Below are 15709 nucleotides of genomic sequence, written 5' to 3' on the forward strand. Positions count from 1 at the left end.
CCTGGGATCCAGAGAACAAATTGTAAATTTGCTTACTAATGATATTACCACTCTTATGATTGGATGAAAACAAATATTCAGTCTTGATAGACCTTCCATTAGGCTTATAGTTGAATCACATGTACTAACACACCCCAAAGTTCTGCACAACCTTAAATCTGATGTTCTTGATCAAAATCTGATTTGATGCTTAATAAATACCTGGATATGACCTGAACTCCATCCATGTTTCTATGGGTAGTCGCTAATATATGGTGATACTAGTTTCATGGATGTTATTAGCTATTATGAAAGAAAAAAAAAGGTTTTTAGAATCGAATGTGTTTGTAGAAGTCTAAATTATGAATAAAAATTATATAATTATTTTTGAGACCTATAAATATATTAATGATTATGGAAAAAACATGAAGGGCTTACCATGAAGTGTTACTCAAAGGTTTTATTACAAACATTTTTACCCCTGGAAGTGTCTTAATACTGTACATTTTGCTATTTATTTGAGCTAAATCCTTAAAAATTTGTATAGACCATGAATAATCAAAACAACCTTGATCAAGAAAAGCAAAGCTGGAAGCTTCATACTGCTTTTATACTATATTACAAAGGGATAGTAATCAAAACAGTATGCAATTGGCATAAAAACAAACACATAGATCAAGGAGTTAGAATAGAAAGTCAGGAAATAAACCCACTCATTCAAGGTCAATAAAGTTTTGACAAAGGCGTCAAGAATACACAATGCAGAAAGGATAGTCTCTTCAATAAAGGGCATGGGGAAAACTGTATAGCCATACGCACAAAATAAAAGAAACTGGGCTTTTTTCTTCATCATTAATAAAATCAACTCAAAATAGATTAAATTGTCAAATATAGACACAAAACCATGAGACCCCCAAAAGAAAGCATAAGGAGAAAGCACTTTGCAATTGGTCTTGGCAATAAGGTTTTGTATTTGACTAAAAAGCAAAGGCAATAAAAAAAAATAAACAAGTAGCAACTGATCAAAATCAAAGTAAAATTTTCTGAATAGCAAAGGAAACCATTAATAAAATTAAAAGGAAACCTCGGGAATGGCAGAAAATATTTTCAGACAACATATTGGATAAGGGGTTAATATTGAAAATATATAATCCTACAATTTAATAGGAAAAAAAACAATTATAAATGGTCAAAGGACCTGAATATATATTTCTCAAAAGAAGGCATGCTAACATCCAACAGGTAAATGAAAAGGTACTCAAGATCTATAATAATCTATCATAATAAAAGCATAATATGCTAATTAGACTGGACAGCCGAATGGCCTTCCGGACGTCCTTGCGGATGACCATCCAGACAAAGCCTCAGCTGCGAGAGCTGAGCCCCTTACACGAATTTCATGTATCGGGCCTCTAGTCACTAATAATCAGGCAAATGTAAACCAAAACCACAATGAGGTAATACTTCCTGCCAGTTAGAAAATCTATTATCAAAATATTGAGCTAAATGCTGGTAATGCTGGTGAGGTTGTGGAGATAAGGGGACTCTTGGTGTGAATGTAAACTGGTACAGGCACTATGGAAACAATACAAAAGTTCCTTAAGAAATTAAAAATAGAACTACTATATGATCCAGCAATTATGGATTTGTATCCAAAGGAAATAAAATCACTTTCTCAAAAAGTTATCTGCATAAACTTTTTGCAGATAAGTATAGGATGCTGTATCCCTATGTTCATTGTAGCATAATTCCCAATAGCCGAGATATACAAACAATCTCAGTGTCTATTGATGGATACATGGATAAATAAATATACATAAAGATATGTTTGTTAATATAATATTATTTAGTTTTCTTTAAAAAAGGGAATCCTTTGATTTGCAGTAGCACAGATGAACCTGGAGGGCATTATGCTAACTGAAATAAGCTAGACAGAGAAAGACAATACTGTATGTGGAATCTATAAAAAAAGTAGAGCTCACAGAGTAGAATGACAGTGGCTAGGAGCTTAGGGGTGGAGGATAGGGAAATTAATAAATGGGTACAAACTTTGAGTGATAAGGTGAATAAATTCCGAGGATCTAATGTATAGCATGATGACTATAGTAAGTAACACTGTATGATATAACTGAAATTTACTAAAATAGTAAATCTTAAAGCATTCTCATAAAAAAGAAAAAAAAGAGAGCAATCAATGAGGTGATGGATGTGTTAATTAACTTAACTGTGGAAATCCCTTCACAATGTATATGTTTAACGAATCATCATATGGTACACTTTAAATATATTACAATTTTATTTATGAACTAGAGGTCCAGTGAATGAATTCATGCATGGGTGGGGTTGGGCTGGCCTGCACTGACTGGGGCCGATCAGTGCCAGCTAGGAGGAGGGCCACGGGAGGTTGTCTGGCTGGCCCTGCCCCTATCGGCCCAGTTGGCTGGACGCAGTACGCGTCATAGCAACCGTGTGTTCTGGTCATTCCAGTCACTTGGCTTTTATATATATAGATTATATCTCAATAAAGTTGGACTGAGAAAAACAAAACTGAGTAGTTAGCCTGTATGGCTGTGCTTGAATTACTTTGATGCCTATAGCCTGCAATGGCATATGCTTTAGGAAACAACTGTTGGGCATACCTTATTAAATTTATTTTAGGGATTTTGATAAAAATAACATCCATGCATCTTTCAATGTCCCTCTTAAAATCAGTTGAGGGAACTATGATCTAACTAATTTGGCTTGTTTTCTTCTAATGGATACTATATATACTGCATTTGAATGAGGTCATACTTTGACCATTTGTATTCTAGGGGAAAAAGGAAGCTAACTTCTATGACTAAATAAAATTCATTATTATTAATGAAATCTTTGTCTTGCTTTTTTATTTTCTTAACTCTATATTTTTTCTTATTTTTATATAAAAAATTTGTGACCCACTTTATTGAGGTGTGGGTGACATGTAAAAATCTCTACATATTTAATGTATACAACCTGATGAGTTTGCATATATGTTTACACTCATAAAAACCATCACAATATATGCCACAAACAATTAAATATGTTTAATCTCTAGTAACCAGCTGGATTTTAAATAATTTTTAATATAGAGAATATAGAGAGTAATAGTCATGATTAATAATTATTGCATTCTTATTATACACTAATCATTGTCAAACACTATTTTTATGCATTATGTCATTATCACAACAATGTTAACATGTAGGGTGACAATTGTTATGTTCAATTTACAGAAATGGAAAATGAAGTTTTTCCATTTAACTAGTAAAAGTGAAGGGAGCATTTGAATCCAGGTTTTCCTGGCTTGAGAATAAAAGTGCTTAATTTTAGATGGAGCTGGATCTCTTGGCACTTAGTTCAGTATTTTTTTATTTTTACTTGTACATTACCTTTGTAATACCACTGTCATTTTATCTCTCAGACCAGCCATCAGTAATTAGAACATCCGTTTAGTTTTCTGTAAAGAATGCTCTCTTATTTCCTGAAAAGTCAATCACAATTCTTGGGTTCTTTTGGTAAATTTTATTGTTTTCTTTTAAAGTGATGTAAAGAAGTAGACATAAAATAGTTATGTTCATTTTATGTGCTCTGTTTTTTCTGTTATATAAAATGTCAGATAAATCTTAGAATGGACAAAAATCCTAAATGTTCCTATACAGTAGTAGAATTTTAAAACGGGCTCTCTCCTTCCCCTATCTGTCCTATTTCTCAGTTACCCAAGGCATAAGTTTAAATGTCAGGCAATATGTTATTGGAATTCAAGTCCTTCCAATGGCTCTAGGAGATAATGACAGCTTAATCATTCAATCTCTTCCTGAGAAAGAGACCTCGAATGGTTCTCAGAATCCTGGGTCCCCTAATTGCTGTCTGATATGTCCTGAAACTGTACAATGAATTGTTGCAATCCATAGTTACATTGTCCTCCTTTTAAAGTAAAGGAGATTGTAAACCTGAGAAGAAGAAAGATTTCTGTTCTGTTTTAAATTATGTAATAAGACCATAACATTTTAAAGAATACACCTCAAGAGAAAAATAGTCTATATAGGCTCTCAGTAAATTCATTACTTCCCAGTGTCTGTCTATAGAAAGTCTGAGCTGAGAACACTTATCACTGATACAAGGTATTTTTCAAATGAGAAAGATGAATATGTTTTGATAAAGTTTGATGATTAATATTAAAATTGTTCAAAAAGTATCTACACTAATAATAGACAAATATGTAAATTGGCTGTGCCTTCACAACGACCCACAGCCAATCAGGAGTGAGTATGCAAATTAACTTGACAAAGATGGCAGGCCTGTGGGCAGCGTGGGAAGGCAGAAAGAAGGCTCCAGGCTGAAGCAAAGGTAGAAAGGTGGCTCCGGGTCTGAGCAAAAGCAGTGCCAGCAGCCAGGGGAAAGACAGCCTATTCTTGCACAAATCTTTGTGCATTGGGCCTCTAGTATAAAACAAGGGGAATTTTAAGCAATTCTATATTGTAAAATCATAATATGCAAATTGACCTGACAGTGGAATGACCGGTCACTATGATGTGCACTGACCAATAAGGGCCAGACACTCAATGCAGGAGCTGCCCCCTGGTGGTCAGTGCACTTCCGCAGGGGGAGCGCCCCTCAGGCAGAAGCCAGGCTCATGGTTGGCAAGTGCAGCAGTGGCAAGTGCAGGAGCTATTCTCGCCTCTGCTGCAGGCAGGCGATAAGAAGAAAGGGTCCTGGACCGTGAGAACCCCGGACTGTGAGAGGGATGTCTGATTGCCAGCTTAGGCCCGATCCCCAGTAGGTCGGACCTAAGCTGGAAGGCAGACACCCCCTGAGGGGTCCTAGACTGCGAGAAGGCAAAGGCTGGACTGATGGACCACCCCCCATCTTGTGCACTAGGCCTCTAGTACTATATAAAATGTCCGGAAGACAGTGAATGGATTGGAACCTAAAGCAAAGTGGTATCAAATGACTGATAAAATTCAAAACTATGTTGTATAGATTACTAAAACATGTGAGCATAGCTCTGTTCAGGTTACTGAGACCATCACATACTTTAAAGTAGGATAAAAGAAGGAACTGGGCATATAATGTAAATCCTAGTTGTCCTATCTTTTTACTAAATGATCTTGGACAAATACTTTATCATTCTTAGCCTTAATTTTCTGTTATGAGGATTATATTAGAAAACATGAAAGTGTTTATGAGAATCCTGGGCTTGCTGTATGTGCTCACTCAGTTTCTTTTTTCTCTCTATCAGTTTTTTTTCTCCTCTCTCTATTTCAACATGTACTGAACGCAGAGTATAATAACAGACTAATGAATCTTGAGGGGCAAAGTTTGTTGATACATTTACTTAGTTGTATTGACCAAAAACACACAAAAGGAAAAAAAAGAAGAAAATAAGACTTCTTTAATTAGGAGTTAATTAGAATGAGAAGGTTATCATCCTTAATTAGCTAAAAGTCAGAAATGTAGCTCATTTAGAAACAAATGTGAATTTATTTCCTTCAGGACCATAAAGTAAAACAAACTAATTATTAAATAAATGTTGCTAAATAATAGTTCTGACAGATCTACTTTAATGAACAGATAAGAGTCACATAATTAGCACACTATGGAGTGCAAATGGCCTGGTAGAATGCTTAAATGAAATGTACTTTCTTAAATAAATTAAACATTTTCTCCTATGGCCTCGCCCACCCCTACTGAAGCTCTTATTTTGTATTTTCATTATTTAATTATATAAAAATAATTTTGTCTATCTATTATTTATCTATCTATCTATCTATCATCTATATACCTATCTATCAAATACAAATGCAGGCCACAAAATTGACAATGAAACTCTGAATGAATTTAATTAAAAAGTAATATAATATAACTGTCAATGACTTTGGTAGCAAAATGAAATGGATGTGGAAACTGAAATATCAGAGTAATCTTATTTTAATTTTAGTAGCTCAAATATAATAATTTTAAGCTTATTTAAAATATAAGAAATGATCAATATTTCCAATTATCTGAGGTTGGGAAATGCAGTTTCTCAGGCAACTTATTTGTAAATACAAGTTAAGTCTGTCATGAGTTCAGGAGTCTGAATACTTACTAGGAAAAATTAGATATATTTTTTCAGATAATTTGGAGAAGTATTTATAGATATTATCACCATCCAAAGGTTACTATCAAATTTGGCTGCTTAGCTATATCCATACTGCATAAATGATTGGACAGCATACTTCTAAGTGTTTTACAAAGAAGAAAAACTTGTCAATATACAAACCCCGATGTTAAATGTTTTAAAATGTAAAATGAAAGATAAAATTTATTTTAATTCAAAAAAATGTTTATTGCCTTCCATTCATATATAAATCAATTGATTCACCTTTTCCACTCATAGAGCACCTATACTGTTTTGTGTATTTTAACCCCTTCCCCGGCAGAAACGTGTATACTCGTTTTCACAAAATGTTCTTTTTCAGTCGTCGACGAGTATACTAAGAAAATATGGTAAAAAAATATGGTTTATAGGAAGACGAGTTACAAACTGTTTTCATAACCAGCATCAAAAATACTATATAGAACCAAAATAAAAAAATTAGTCTGAAAAAGAAACGTTTCTAACAAAAAAATTGTTGGGGAAGGGGTTAAAGATACCATATGCAAAGATTTAAGGTCACTGTCATTAAAGAACTTCTCACAAATGTAGGTTTCTTAACTAGTGATAAAGTCCTATCTAATAAAAGAGTAATATGCAAATTAACCAGCACTTCGCAACAAAGATGGTGGTGCCTATAGCGGCCGGGGCAGATGCTGGAGACGTCACCCCAGCAATGTGAGCCCTGCGTCCATTCATTCCTCAGCAGCTGAGGGAGGAGAGGGAAGGGGCCTCTGGCCAGCATCCCCGCCCCACCATGTGGAGGAAGAGGGATGGGCCCCGGGCACATGGAGGGAGGGGAGTACCCAGAAAAATGGATCTTCCCAGTTCCTGACACTGATATAGCCCCATGGTTGCTGGGGTCCTCTGCCCACAGCCCCCAGTCGCAGACAGGAAGCCCCTTGCCCTCAGTGCAGACGCAACCAGTGTGGCGCCACTGCAACGGGGTCTGGCGGACGCACTACAGACATAAATGCACTACCGCCACAACCGGCTCCTCGCACAATCAAGTAGTACGGTATAACGGGGCAGCTCCTGAGGCACGGCTCCTGTGGCAGCTGATGCACACAGTGCGGGCAGGGAAGTGGCACCTGGGAGCCCAAGCCCCAGAGTACCTGAGCTGCTGCCATTTGAGGCTTGACTGTGCCTTGGGCTGGCCTGAGGCTCCGGTAACCAGGACTGGCTGAGGCTTGCGCTGCCAGCAGTGGCAGCAGCAGAGATGTGATGCGGGTGTTGTCTTTTCCTGATCACCGGGTCACCTCCTTTCACTGCGGGCTCCCAGACTGTGAGAGAGGGACAGCTGGGCTCAGGGACCCCCCTTCCAGTGCATGAATTTTCATGCACCAGGCCTCTAGTTTAACAAATAAAGAACACTGACTCCCTGTGTGTTTTGTTTATCTGTTTTTTTAATCTCAGGACCCCTTTATACTCTTAACAAGTATTGATCACTCCAAAGATATAGCTTACATATCGATATTTATTGTATTCAGAATTACACAATTAATCTCAGAACTAAAAAGATTTATTTACTTATTAACTACCCTGAGACAACAATAACTTCAGTTTGTATTAATATAAATGAGAAATATATTGTGGAAAATACAGATGTTTTTCAACAAATTAGTGAGGCCTCTTGTACTGTTTTACAATTTTGAAGCTCCCCTTGATGCTTGACCCCACAGAAGACAACTGGGTTCTTTTGTTTGGTTTGGTTAATCCTCACCAAGGATAGTTTTTTTTTTCCATTGGTTTTTAGCCAGTGGTAGGGAGGAGAGAGGGAGGGAGAGAGAGAGAGAGAGATACACATTGATGTGAAAGAGACACATCCTTTGGTTGCCTCCAGGAAGCACCCTGGGCCAGGAATCAAACCTGCAACCCAGGTACATTCCCTTGCCCTGGAATCAAACCCAAGAACCTTTGGTGTGCAGGCTGACACTTTAACCTGGAGCCACACGAGCCAGGGCTCAATTGGATTCTTAAATCTGTTTCTCTACTCAATATGTGGATCAATGTATTGATTAGAATATATGAAGAAAGCTCAGCCTTATATGGGAATGCAACTGAAGTAGAAAGGAGTGTTTTTAAGTATTTATTTTAGAGAGGAAGGAAGAAGGGGAGAGAAACTTCGATGTGAGAGAGAAACATGGATCAGCTGCCTTCTATACTCCCCCTACTGAGCATTGTGCCTGAACCTGGGCCTGTACCCTGACAAGGAATCCAACTGGCAACATACTGGTGCATGGGATGATGCTCAACCAACTGAGACACACCAAACAGGGAACAAGGAGTATTTTAAAATATTTTTCAGGTAATCATGGTAGTCTTTTATAGTACACTGAAACTCAAGTGACAGTTTCTTCATAGTGAGAATATAAAAGAAACCTTCTCAATGAATTCATAGGATCCCAAGACAAATTTATAAGATATTTGGATATAGGGGAACATTACTGGATCCATTAAATAATTACCAAGCTATAAAATCAGAGAGCCTGAGTCTTTCTACTTTAAGTATATATGAAAAACTAATGTTGCAATACTTGGTGTTTTAAACCATCTGATTTTCAAGTCAATAGTACTTTTTGCACAAAAGTTCTAAGTTAACTCAAATATGTTGGTTATTTTACATAAAGGCATAAATTGTCTCATTCAAAGCAGTAGCTACAAGAATGCAATGCACTTACTCTGGTAAGTTTGACTCCTATCGTATTCATGCATACATTCAACACATATTTAATAAAAGTTTACTATGCCCTAAGCATTATTATGGATACGTTAAGGACTAACAGACCAAAATAAGATAATTAAGTAAAAATTATAACATGTTATACAGAAGTACAAGGGGGAATATAGAATAGGAAGGAGGATAGAAAGTATGTGTATGCTAGGGATTGATGAGTGGAATAGCATTAGATGGGTGGCCAGGTAATGCCTCAATGAGAAAGTGAGAGTCATATAAAAACCTGAATAGTTTGAGAGAGCAACCATGAAGCTATATGGAAGAGGAGGTTTTGAAGCAGAAGGTAGCAAGAGCAAAACCTAAATTGGATGCACACTTGTCATGTTTGGATGAAATGAACAAAGAGAAATCATAGGCAAGAGAAATCATAGGCAAGAGAAAGATCAGAGAAGGCAGGAGTGAAGGCGGAGATGGGGCAAGAGAAGGTTACATACAGGTCTTAGTAAGGACTTTTAGCATTCATTCTGAATGAAACTGAGAACTACTGGAGAGTTGTGAGCAGAAGAGTGACGTGTCACTTATGCTTTAACAGGAACACTGGTTGCTACTGAGAACCCAAAGGCAGGAGCACCAAGTTGAAGCATTCAGGATGTTTTCCGGTCCAAGTAACAGAATGCCAAACTAAAGGTGCCTTAAGCAATGTAGACATTTATTATTGCACCTACCAGGAACCCTAAAAGATGAATTGATTAGCTCCAAAGTCTTAGCAATTTGTGAGAAATGTTTTTAGGTAATCAGAAAATGTACGGTAGAAAAAACCCACACTTCCTACCCACATCTGGGTTAAAGTTATAGCTTTACCATTTATTATCTCTGTGGCTTTTAAATAGTTGCTTAAATGTTTTAATACTCGATTTCATCATCTATACAATGACATAATTATTGCCTTGTTGGCAGACATAGAGAAAATAAACATGAAATTGATAACTCTTAATACATTGTGGTTTCTATTGGTAAGACTTGAATTGATAATAAGACAAATTACTGTATTCCCTTTCTTTAAAGCATGACCTCTTGATTGATTATACATCAACCTTGAATCTACTTGGGAACATGAACCTGGTCTCTTGAACACTCAGAAACTAATTCCTGGCTGGCTGCCTTTCCCTGGACTCATTTCTGTTATACTTTAGTATATGCAGTACTTCTGAATTATTTCCATTGAGATGCAAATTCTAGAGCTGGTATGACAAAAAAACAAGAATTCATAGAAATAAAATTCTGTAAACTGTTGTTTATGACTTGCACAAAAGAGTTTAACACTGCATCAATTTTTAACCAAAACATATCATTTAACTCTTACTTGGAATAAAACAAGGAAATTGGCTTACTCAAACTCAGAATTGTGAAAACTTCTGTCTTATTTCAAATAAATATTTTGAATGTATAATGTGCAGAATCAAGTCATTAACTGAATATTAATTATCTGATAACAAAATCATTAATACATGTATTTGCTGATGAATAAAAAGATAAACATAATTAACTAGGAGAAGGCAAATAGTGGTTTCTACTCTTCTTTTAGGATCTTTATTTCTAAGCTGCATGGTCCTTCTTGAAAAATTTCACCTCTACTAGAATCAATTGAGAATCATTAATTTGGTCAATTTATGATTACTCCTACAAGATTTATACAAATATTTTTATTTTCAATGATTATTCTGACTTAAGTTTGAAGTGCATTTTAGTGTTATACTAGTGTCATGAAGTTTTCATATTATTATGTTAGTTTTTGCCATTAAATTTATTGTGTTTATCACACTGATAACTTTAGGCTATACAGGAAACCAATTCATGAGTTTTACTTATATTTTTGAGATTAAATAGAAAAATATCTTATAGTAATTGTAGTTGCCTATAATATAGACAGATTTTATGGTATTACTTTTGATAACTTTTTCAAAGAAAATATATCTTCACTGACCTTTATACTCACCTTGGTCTTGATACTCTTTCTGCTTACAAATTATAGAAATGTCATTTTTTTCTCTAAGTTATCCATATAAATTATTATTTTTTGTATTTTATAAATTTTTCTATTGGGATTCTTATGTTTTGAGATTTCCACTTCATTTTAATTGTATACTATTTAAATAAAAGTCTCCTATTTATACCTGGCTTGTATGAAATTAAATGGAAATAAATCAGGAAAGTGTTACCCAACAATGAGGCCCTTGATCGATCTTTTCTCTATCTCTAACTCAAATCACCCTTAACTTCTCCAGCAGTGAAACATGAGAGATGGGCAAAAAGTACTTAGGTGGCTGTTCATATTTTGAATCACCAGATAGTTTCATTTGCAGGACTGCGTTAGCTTGACGACCAGTGACATGAAAATGGAAAAGGGGAGTACTGCCTTTCTGTTACATTTGAAGGAGCAACATGAAAAATATCTTTAAGGATGTCTTTTTGGGGGCTGTGTGTAGGGAGGAGTCCCAAAACATTAGGGAGTTCATCACCGTAGAAAGATCTGTTTTTCTTATTTTTTTTTTATCCTCACTTGAGGTTATATTTATTGATTTGAGAGAGAGAGAGAGAGAAGTATCTATGTGACTTGAGAAATATTGATTGGTTGCCTCCAGTAAGTGCCTCTCACCAGGGCTCCCACCTTCAACTTAGTTATGTGCCCTGACCAGGAATTTAACCTGCAACCTTTTTGGTGTACAGGACAATACTCCAACCAACTGAGCCACCAGCCAGGGCAAAGGATCTGGGTTTTTTGGTATCAAATTAATGAATGCAAAAATGAATGCTTATAAAATGAAAAAAATATTTTAGGTTCAATTTAGATGTGTCTAGGGTATTAAAGAAGTTAAATCCAAATTAAATTACTTAGTAATAAGGCTTCATTTAAATCTTTAAACATTTTGGAAAGATTAGACAATCTTACCAGAAATCAACTTTACATATACCCACACATGTACACACATACTAAGCAAAATGTATCCTTATGTAAATGTAGTTATCTTTGATGGTAATGGCATATATTGTGTATTTAAATGCCAGATAGAATTTACATTGTATCTATATACATAAAAGCTTAATATGCAAATTGTCCCATCGAGAGTTCAACCAGGAGACTGGGAGTTCGATCACTCACTATAATGTATGCTGACCACCAGGGGGTGGTGGGGAATGAAAGAAGGCACCAGCCAGCAGCTGGAAGGCCCCAACTGGCCCGGATAGCCAGCCAAGCCTAGGGACCCTACCCACACACGAATTTCATGTACCAGGTTCTAGTTTATACTATAATGGTTAAAGGTGACAACATTGAAGAAGGTGCATGCAAACTTCTATGCCTCAATAGAGATATATGAAATGTAAATTAGAGATACACTATATCCCTACCAATCTCTAAAATTAATATTTTTTATTCCTCATAAAGTTATTATCCTTATTTTTAAACACAGGTCAATCACTGTCAGCTACTACTGAATTGCATGCTTTATGTGCAGTATTTCACTAAATCCACAGAAACTCCACTTAAGTCAGTATTATTAAAATCTCTGTTTTACAGAGGAGGTATTTAAGTCTGCAAAATAAGTTGTTTCCAGATAGCAATTAAATAAAAGGAAGAATTAGAATCTAAACTACCTGAATCAAGTTCCTGAGTGTTTATAGAATCACATAGTTATTCATCTTTCTTAGAAAATATTTCAATTATTGACAACCTTTGAATATCGAACCTTCATTTATAAACCTTTCCTTCTCCATATATCAACTTTTTGCTAAATGCTATCATTTATTTTGCCTGATTATATTTCAGATAACCACTATAAGCTTTAATTTATCAGTAGTAGTAAAATTTTTAATGCAACTAAATTAGAGACAATTAAATATTCAGTAAGATGACTTAAAAATCGCTATTCAAGTATAATAACATTGAGAAATTTCAGGCATCAATATACCCACAAGTTTCTAATTAGTAAAATAATTTATAGTGTTCAATTGTAAAAAAAAAATCTAAATTAACAGAAAGTCAACATGTAGCATTTTTCTTTGAAGGGTAGAAATTTGTATTTTTAACTAGTTGATGTCAGTTCTTGCCATTTATGTTTCTGAGGTTTAAAATAACTTTCCTCTAACTTTCAGTAAACTCATTTACTAATTGGGAGATTGTACAATCTTAACAGATATCAACTTTACACACACCCATACATGCACACACAAATGAATGTACACTTATGTAAGTGTAGTTATTTTATATGATGTTGACCTATATTTTTGCATGTAAATATGAGAGACAACATTCACATCATACTTATCCTATATAATAAAGAGCTAATATGAAAATGGTTGTCATGCCCTTGCACCTTCGCACCAGAACTGCTCAGACACTCAACACTGGGGAGAGAGGAATAGGGACCTGACAGGCACAAATGAGCTCGCAAGAGATGAATGGGGACCAGCCAGGCTCAAATGAGCTCACAAGAGAGGAATGGGGACCAGGCAGGATGCAGTCCAGGAGAGGGACAAGCTGCCCACCTAGTGGTCCCAGGCACCAATGCCTGTGCCTGCAGCCCAGGAGAAAAACAAGCCGCCTGCCCCATGGTCCTGGGCGCCTGCAGCTGCGGCCCAGGCAAAGCCACCCATCCATGGTTCCCTGTGGCTGCGGCCAGCCTGGTGAAGCTGGCCCAGTTCCTGGGTGCCTGCGGCCTGCCAGAGGGAGGAAAGCCCGGGTCCCAGGTGCTTGCAACCAGCCAGAGGAGGGAATGCTGGGTCCTAGGTGCAGGGCAAGGCAGAGGAGGTTAGGGCAATCAGGCCAGCAGGGTAGCAGTTAGGGGTGATCAGGCTGGTAGGTGAGCAGTTAGAAGCGATCAAGCAGGTAGGCAGAGGTGGTTAGGGGTAATGAGGCAGGCAGAGGGGGTTAGGGGAGATCAGGCAGGCAGGCAGGCAGGCAGGCGGAGGGGTTAGGGTCGATCAGGCAGGCAGGTGGGCAGGCGAGCAGTTAGGAGCCAGTGCTCCCAGATTGGAAGAGGCAGCTGGACATCCCCCAAGGGGTCCCGGTTGGAGAGCGTGCAGGCCTGGCTGAGGGGCACCCCTACCCCCATGCACAAATTCCTAGCACTGGGCTTCTAGTAAAAATATAATGGTCAAAAGTGACAACATTTACTTAAGATTTGTTCTTTGTTAATCCTCACCTGAGGATGTTTTTCCATTGATTTTTAAGTCAAATGGAAGAGAGAAGTAAAGACAAAGAGAAACATAGATGTGAGACAAACAAATTCATTGGTTACCTCCTGCAGAAGCCCTGACCAGGCCTGAGGAGGAGGTAGCAACCAAAGTATGTGTCCTTTACAGGAATCAAGCCCAGGGCTCTTTGAGTGTCCGCAGGCTAACACTCTATCCACTGAGCCAAACTGGCTAGGCCATTTAAGATATTTTTTATTAAGATTTTTAAAATATGTTTACATTGATTTCAAAGAGAGGAACGAAGAGGGAGAGAGAGATAGAAACATCAATGATGAGAGAGAATCATTGATCGGCTGCTTCCTACACAACCCACACTGGGGATTGAGCCCACAACCCAGGCATGTGCCCTGACAAGGAATTGAACCATGACCTCCTGGTTCATAGGTAATACTCAAACACTGAGCCATGCCCAGTCTGGCTTTATTAACATTTTTGTTTTATTTTATTTATTTTTTTAAATACATTTTATTGATTTTTTACAGAGAGGAGGGGGGGGAAGAGAGAGTTAGAAACATCAATGAGCGAGAAACATCAATCAGCTGCCTCCTGCATGCTCACCACTGGGGATGTGCCCACAACCAAGGTACATGCCCTTGACCGGAATCCAACCTGGGACCTTTCAGTCCGAAGGCTGATGCTCTATCCACTGAGCCAAACCGGTTAGGGCTTTATTAACATTTTTATACAAAAATATTTTATCCTGGGCATAAAAGGAATGATAAGCAATTTCAGTCTTCTAAGAAATTTGATATTTTAAAAGGAACGATAATTAAATTGTGCAACTTTCCACTACACTAATTGTCATATCCAAATATGCTCTTCATTGCCTGCCACGTAATAATGTAGTTGGGCTCTAAAAATATTTTTTTCTTTACCACTTGTTTTTTTCCCCACTTTTAAAAAAAATGTAAGTTATTTACTGTTTAAAGTATTACATATGTCTTCTTTTTCCCCCATTTACCTCTCCCCAGTTGTTCCCATCCTTCAGCACATGCCCTCACCCACCTACTGTTTGGGTCCATTGGTTCTGTTTATATGCATGCATACAAGTTCTTTGGTTAACCTCTTACCCCAAACCCATCTCCTGCCTTCCCTTTGAGGTTGGATTGTCTGTTTGATATTTCTATGTTTCTGGATCTATTTTTTCATCAGTTTATGTGGTTCATTATATTCCAAAAATGAGTGAGATCATGTGATATTTATCTCTCTCTGACTAGCTTATTTTGCTTAGCATGACACTCTCCAGGTCTATTCATGCTGTTGAAAATTTTTCTCCACATCCTCTCCAGCACTTGTTGTTTGTTGATTTGTGGATGATAGCTATTCTGACAGGTGTGAGATGGTACCTCATTGCCATTTTGATTCTCATCTCTCAGATGATTAGTAACTTTGAGCATGTTTTCATGTACCTCTTGGCCTTCTGTATGTCTACTTTCAAAAGGTGTCTATTTAGGTCCTTTGCCCATTTTTCCATTGTACTGTTTATCTTCCTTTTGCTGGAAATAAAGGGGTCGTACCTCAACCTAATAAAAGCCTTATATGACAAACTTACAGCCAACATCATACTCAGTGGGAAAAAATTAAAACCATTTCCCCTAAGAACAGGAGCAACATAGGCATGCCTGTTTTCACCACTCCTGTTT

The sequence above is a fragment of the Myotis davidii genome, unplaced genomic scaffold, assembly GCF_000327345.1.
Source record: "Myotis davidii unplaced genomic scaffold, ASM32734v1 scaffold958, whole genome shotgun sequence".
NCBI classification, from domain to species: domain Eukaryota; kingdom Metazoa; phylum Chordata; class Mammalia; order Chiroptera; family Vespertilionidae; genus Myotis; species Myotis davidii.